Source organism: Mus caroli, chromosome 4, assembly GCF_900094665.2.
Source record: "Mus caroli chromosome 4, CAROLI_EIJ_v1.1, whole genome shotgun sequence".
Taxonomy (NCBI): domain Eukaryota; kingdom Metazoa; phylum Chordata; class Mammalia; order Rodentia; family Muridae; genus Mus; species Mus caroli.
Genome location: NC_034573.1, coordinates 91,254,867 through 91,260,920, shown reverse-complemented (window position 1 = coordinate 91,260,920; position 6,054 = coordinate 91,254,867). Strand labels below are relative to the sequence as shown.

At 43.7% G+C, this 6,054-nt stretch overlaps 1 protein-coding gene across 5 annotated transcripts in view; it reads left to right on the top strand.

The window, feature by feature from the left end:
* The window catches only part of Dock7 (dedicator of cytokinesis 7), a 183,354-nt gene that overhangs the window by 12,134 nt on the left and 165,166 nt on the right, over positions 1 to 6,054 (top strand). The window lies entirely within an intron of this gene.

Genomic DNA, 6,054 nt, shown 5'->3' with positions numbered 1-6,054 from the left:
AACTCACTTTGTAGACCAGGCTGGCCTCGAACTCAGAAATCCGCCTGCCTCTGCCTCCCGAGTGCTGGGATTAAAGGCGTCCGCCACCACGCCCAGCGAGTTCTGATTCTTGTTGCATGTGTTTTGAGACAGGATCTTACTTACCCAAGCTGCATAGCAGCAGATGCTGTTGAACTATCCATCCTCTGCCTCCTAGGTGTGTGCCATCTTCAGTTCCGAGTCACTGAGACCAGACTCTCACTGTTGTGATTACCGTTGCCTTGTAGTGAGTTTTGAAGGTTTTCGGTGTGAGTCCTCACATGTAACTTCTAATTCAAGTCGTTTTAGCTGTTTGCACAGTTTAGGATCAGCACTAATAGAAAGTGTGCTATTGTTTTTCGATAACCCTGTTGGAAGTTTGATAGGTATTGCCTTGTCTCTGTACAAGAGTGTGGGGAGAATGACCCTCTAGACAAGACTGAGCTTTTCAGTCTATGGGCAGTCTTCCGGCATCAGCAGGCACACACATGCATGTGGTGCACATGCATATATACATAGAGCCAACACTCATACACCTAAAAGTAAAATAAATCTAAAAAGAACTAAAACCAGAGGCTGGGAAAATGACTCAGTGGTTAAAAGCACTTGTTCTTACAGGGGACACAGGTTCAGCTCCTAGAACCACATGGTAGCTAAGTTCACTTAGATTTTATTCAGCATCTTATTTTTAAAAATTCTTTGACAGTTGTGTGTGTGTGTGTGTATGTGTGTATGTATGTATGTATTTGCTCTCTTTTCCCTATTCCTTTTCCTGTTTTTTTGTTTTTCCCCAATAAGGATACACCCCTATGTTCATGGTTTGTATGTGTGTGTGGGGATTGAGTTTAATTAGGGGTCCTTGCCTGAATATGGGTAGGATATTTACTGGAGCAAGGGCAACTTAGTGACTTTCACACTGAAGTAAAGGACACACTCAGGGACCCCTCCCCCATCCGTGATGAAATGTTACTGGGCTCATTTTTGTGCTGGTTTTAACCCAGCTGCAGTAGGCTTATGAGTGCTGTGGGCAGGGCAGGTCCAGATGTCTGTCTGCTTGGGTCTCCCCATCGCTTGGCTCTTATGTTCTTTTCTTTCTTCCTTGCTGTCTCAGCAGCCGTGGAAGGGGTGATCTAGCTGTAGAGAAGTGACGATGTAATGCTCAGTCCTAAGTGGGATGTCATTTTGTTTTGACACAGGATCTCCTGTAGTCCAGGCTGGCTGTGGATTTGCCTTGTAGCCAAGAGACCTTGAACTTCTGATTTTACTGCCTCGACTTCCCCAGTGCTGGGATTACAGGTGTGCCTGGTGCAGGCATGGCTTCATGCTAGGCAGACACTGTGCTGGCTAAGCTCCATTCCTAGTCTCTTACTTGGTTTCCTTTCTGTAGATTTAGGTTTTCAGTGTACAGCTGTCACCTCCTGCACTTTCTTTTGGCCTTGTTCTTCTAGTCTTTTTCTTCTTTTGGTAAGTTTATTTTAAACTACTTTTGTTTGGGATGTTACCATACAAAGGTTTATTTAATGGATTTGTTCATTGCTAGGATATATAAATACTGTTGATTTTTGAATGTTGAAGTATTATCCTAGGACCTTGCTAAGTTTGTTTATTTTACTGTCTTTTCACGGGTTTCTTAGAGTTTTCTGTATGGAGTATCATCTCGATGAGTAAGAGACAGTTTTATTTCTTTTTCTTTTCACTCCAAATGTTTCTCTCTCTTACCCTTTGGCTTCTTTGACCTCTCTAACTCCCAAATTGCCTGTTTTATGAGTGGAGCATCCTTCATGGGAACAAGGTCAGCAGGACGTGTGTGTGTGTGTGTGTGTGTCTTTATGCTTTGTCTGTGTGCATGTGTGGAGGCCAGAGGTGAGTGTCGGGTGGCGTCCCCATTTGTTCTCCATCCTGTTTGTTGAGACCAGAGCTCCCTCATTTGTCTGGACGATTGGCCAGCAGGCCCTGGGGAGTCCCCTGATCTGGGATTTCAGGTGTGTGCTGCTTTGCTCAGCTTTTCAGAAATAGATTTCTTTTATGTTTTGAGATTATAGTACAATTACGTCATTTCCCCTTTCTCTTTCCTCCTTCCAACCCTCCCTCCCTACAACATTCCTTGCCCTCTTTCAAATTCATGGCTTCTTTTTTCATAAACTGTTGTTACATACATACATACATACATACATTTATTCATTCATACATATAAACATACATACATACATATTTATAAATACATAAATATAATGTGCTCCAATGTATAACGTTACTTGTTGTATGTTTTCAGGGCTGACCATTTGGTCTTGGGTAGTTACCTGGTGTGCCGTCCCTGGAAAGACTCTTTCTCCCTCTCCTGGCACTCCTTAGCTGTGTAGGGTTGAGGGTCCTGAGCTTTGCCCATCCACGTTAGCAAGTCTCTTGCTGTCTGTCCTTGGTCACCTCCTGTTTAGGTAGTCCTGTTGGTGAGACTTTATGGGTGTGGCTCCTGACATTCCTAAAAGACGTAATCTCATAGGAAACTGAAGGCACACCCAGCTTTTTATGTAGGTACTGGGGTCAAACTCAAGTTCTATTGTGGCGAGCATTTTGTGTGTATTTCTTTTTATTATTAATGAATTCATTTTCATTTTATGTGAATTGGTGTTTTTGCCTGCATATATGCCTGTGTGAGGGTGTCAGATTTTGGAGTTACAGACATTTGTGAGCTGCTGTGTGGATGCTGGAACTGAACCCGGGTTCTCTGAAAGAGCAGTCAGTGCTCTAACCGCTGAACCATCTCTCCAGCCCTGCATCAAGCATTTTAATGATTATGCTGATTTCCAGCAGCCTGGCTCTCTTATGATGTGTGCTTTAACTGTTGCTGATCACTCTTAGCCCTGACTGGTCAGTCGGATGATGTTCTGTAACCGTAGCTTCTCAAAGTCTAAGAGAGTATTGGCTTCTACTGGGTGGTGTGCAGCGATCTCTATGACCACACTCTTTTTTTTTTTTTTTTTTTCTTTTTTGACACTTCTCCCATGACCACACTTCTTCTGACTTGTGTTCAGGCTGGCCTCAGGGGTGGGTCTTTTACAGTGTAATCCATCCTGAAAGCATTACTTGCATCTCTTTTCTTGCTGACTCAGTCTCCATGGAGAAAGAATTTATCTGGTCACTTCATCTCTCAGCCAGTAAGTGACATTTCAGGGCTCAGCGCCTGACAGCATTATAGGTGCGTTCCATGGTCAGACCTGTTTCCCAGTGGTTTGGGGTTTTGATAAGGGGACTTTCACTATAGCAGTCTCCCCTGGGAATGTAGTGTCGAGTGCAGGCAAGTTCTCCATATCCGTGTTTTATGGCTTCTTCATTTCTCTTCCACTCAGGCTAATTCAGGGCTGGGGACTTGGGGTTTGCCTCCTGATACCCGTTATGCAACTTTTGGCTGAGAGATGGCAGCCTCGTGCTGTAACACTCCAGACTGGGGTGGTTTCCCCTCTGCTCTTCCGCACACTTGCTTTTTCTCCTCCCATTTCTTTGGTTAGAGCCTCCAGCATAATCTGAGCTGACAGAAACCCTCACTTTCTTCATGATCTAAGGAAAAGAACATTCAGATTTTCACAGCGGAGGTTTTGTTTGGTTTGGTTTGTTTTCAGAAAGAATCTTACTATTCAAACAGGGCTGGCGTTGAACTCATAGGGATCCCCCTGCCTCTGCTTCCTGAGTGCTTGATTAAAGGTATGTACACCATTGCTGGCTACAAGTATGTTATGAATTGTAGTCAGATACTGTAGGGATAGGATAGGACACGGACTTGAGAAGTATTTACAAGTTAGAATAAGCCAGGTGAGGTGCTTTGTACTGCAGCTGAGGCAGGAAGATTTCATGAGTTTGATGCCAGGGGGATTCTAGGCCAGCCTGGGGTTCAGAGGGAGATCTTGTCTTAAAAAAATCAGGAAAACAAAAACAAAAAACTTTGAATAAATTAGGATTTAACAACTAAAGCATCTAACTTACACAAAGACTACTTTATATGCTTGTGGGCAAGACAGTTCTGTGCATATACCCAGAAGAAGTTCCAGCTGGTAATAAGGACACATGCTCCACCATGTTCATAGCAGCCTTATTTATAATAGCGAAAAGCTGAAAAGAACCCAGATGTCCCTCAACAGAGGAATGGATACAGAAAATGTGGTACATTTACACATGGAGTACTATCTGCTATTAAAAACAATCAATTTATGAAATTCTTGGGCAAACGGATTATCTGTAGGCTATCCTTAGTGAGGTAACCCAGTCACAAAAGAAGTCATTAGATATGCACTCACTGATAAGTGGATATTAGCCCAGAAACATAGAACACCCAAGATAAAATTTGCAAAACACAAGAAAATCAAGAAGAGGGAAGACCAATGGGTGGATACTTCGTTCCTCCTTAGAATAGGGAACAAAACACCCATGAAAGGAGTTACAGAGACAAAGTTTGGAGCTAAGACGAAAAGATGGACTATCCAGAGACTACCCCACCCGGGGATCCATCCCATAATCAGCCACCAAACCCAGACACTATTGCATATGCCAGCAAGATTTTGCTGAAGGGACCCTGGTATAGCTGCTTCGTATGAGGCTATGCCAGTGCCTGGCAAATACAGAAGTGATGCTCACAGTCATCTATAAGATGGAACACAGGGCCCCCAATGGAAAAGATAGAGAAAGAACCCAGGGAGCTGAAGGGGTCCACAACCCTATAGGTGGAACAACAATATGAACTAACCAGAACTCCCAGAGCTCATGCCTTTAGCTGCATATGTAGCAGAAGATGGCCTAGTCAGCCATCACTGGGAAGTGAGGCCCCTTGGTATTGCAAACTTTATATACCCTAGTACAGGGGAACACCAGGGCCAAGAAGTGGGAGTGACTGGGTAGGGGAGCAGGGCGGGGAGGGGTGAGGGTATAGGGAACTTTCAGGATAGCATTTGAAATGTATATAAAGAAAATATCTAATAAAAAATTTTAATAAAAAACAAAAGATTCCCTTACTTCCTTCCCTCCTTCCTTTCTTTCTTTCATGTACAATTATAGCTGTCTTCAAACATACCAGGAGAGGGTGTCAGATCCCATTACAGATGGTTATTAGACATCATGGGGTTGCTGGGAATTGAACTCAGGACCTCTGGAAGAGCAGTGAGTGCTCTTAACTGAGCCATCTCTCCAGCCCCCAGAACTCTATTCTTAAGAACTGGGTTAAATGTCTTTTATTCTTTGTGAGGGAGGAGGAGGATTGGCTTTTTACTGTGGACTTCCCCCACCTGTTGCCACTTGTTAATTTTAAGTAAGCGCTGACATTCACAGGTGCCTTTTTTTGTCTTTGTTTTTTTCTCTCTGTATTATAATTTAATATGTTCTATAAAGTGGGGAACAGTGTTGTTGCTGTGTGGTAGTAGAGGAAACTAAGACATACTGAAATGCCCTGTGAAATCACTGTCGGAGACGTGCTTTTCTCCTTAACACAGTACCTTGTAGAGCTTTGACACGTAGTGTCCGGAAACCAAGCAGAAGGACTCTTTTCGTCCTGTTGTCTACATCTTAGCCTGGTCCAGTCTTCTGGCTCATCCTAAGGACTTTAGACAAGTTCATATAAAAGTGACCCAAAGACAGTGTCTCAACTGAGTTCTGCCCAGAGTCCATGAAAGACATGAGATAGATTGTAACGGTGGTGGCTGCCATTGAAGTGTTCCTGTTAATTTGTTAGTTTTTGGAATGTTTTATAGTGGGACTTTATTGGACCCACCAGTGGGATATGTAAGACATGGAGGCTGCTAATAAAGTTTAAAGCTTGGGCCTTTGGCTGGGGCAGTCTCTCAGTTAACGCATCTAACTTAACCCATCTATCTAGCCTGCTATCTGCCACGTGGCTAGCTCTACTCTCCTTTGCTTCTGCTCCAGTCTGGTCCATGTCTGCTCCCCTCCATGTTGGTTTTTGATTTTCCCTCTTCCTGCATCAATCCCCTGCCTGGAAGTTCCACCCCCTACTTCCTGCTTCAGCGATTGCTTTATTACGACCAATCAGTGGTG